This window comes from Cyprinodon variegatus, unplaced genomic scaffold (assembly GCF_000732505.1).
Source record: "Cyprinodon variegatus isolate N-32 unplaced genomic scaffold, C_variegatus-1.0 Scaffold507, whole genome shotgun sequence".
In the NCBI taxonomy this organism is placed as follows: Eukaryota; Metazoa; Chordata; class Actinopteri; order Cyprinodontiformes; family Cyprinodontidae; genus Cyprinodon; species Cyprinodon variegatus.
Genome location: NW_015150960.1, coordinates 562,535 through 563,837, shown reverse-complemented (window position 1 = coordinate 563,837; position 1,303 = coordinate 562,535).

Here is a 1,303-nt window from a genome sequence, read left to right as displayed (position 1 = left end):
CACAACAGCCGGTTTCTGTTCCGTTTGTTTTAATAAATGTTTTGAACTTTGCTACTGGCTGTCTCACCTTGAATACTGGGTCCATCGGCCGCGTTTTATGATATGGTCTGACACTGATTGGTCCCCTTTGACCTTTTTAAAGGATGTAAAGTGTACCTAGATGCAGTTTTAGACAAGCACATTCATAAAAGCTTTAAATGCTACTGAAGTGTACAATCAATACAATGTGCCTTTGTAACTTCTATATATGTTTCTCTGTTTTTATTTTATATCATTTTTTCTTTGGTTCTCTGGTTCGTAAAATAAAATGTGAAGCCCATGTGCGATGACACAGATGTCATTGCATTGTCATTGCAGCTAGGCTGCACTTGCAGCCTAGCTTACTTTCCAATGCGTCACATAGAAACTTAGCTTGGATAATATGTTACTGACTCTGGTTGATGTGATTCTGCTTTATCTGATGTTATTTAGTTTTCAAAATCAGTATCAGAGAAAAGAGGATAATGCTGATCAGACCAATAATTATATTCTGAATATGACTGGATGAGGCTGATTGGAGTAATGCTCACTGATCTAATATTTAGTCTGACAACAATATCTGATCTGAAGGTGTCCTTTTGGGGTATCCTAGCTCCCTTTTATGATTCGGAAAATAAAAAGAATTTTAGGTTAACTAGTAAATTAAAGATCTATCTCAACTTCATCTTGTTTGCTTCCACTTTACAGTTACTATTATGAGAAAATTCTAATAAAATGCTTTAAGTCTCAAGTGATATGACTATTTTAGCAAGGTGGTGTCCTCAGGATCAGTTAAGCTGTTCAGGACTGTTTAACTACTGAATGTCGCTTCACATTTTGCTCACTGTTGACTTTTCTTTGACCTTCTGACCATCCAGCCAACAGAAAGCTCCAGTAACATTGTGTTAAGCACATCTTGTATGTTGAGACAGCTGCTGGACACTTACACTGACCTTGTGAACAAAAGTCTGCTCTTGACATAGGTAGCTACAGGAGAGGTCAACCTTTTCCTGAAAAAGCAGTTCCTGAATGGGAAACACATGAACTTGTAGGTCATCTCCTACTCCGATGTTTGTGGGAGGCAATCGGAGGTTAATGTAAAGAGGTGCTCCATTATTTGTGGCTTTCTGCATCAAGATTAAAGGTCAAAATACGTTCTTACATCCTTGCAGAAACAATTACACCTTCAATACAACAATATTTTATTTAATAATAATTCAAGACAAAGAGTCAGTTCAACCAAACCATGAAGACAGATTGTTTAAAAAGTTTTTTTTTTTTTTTT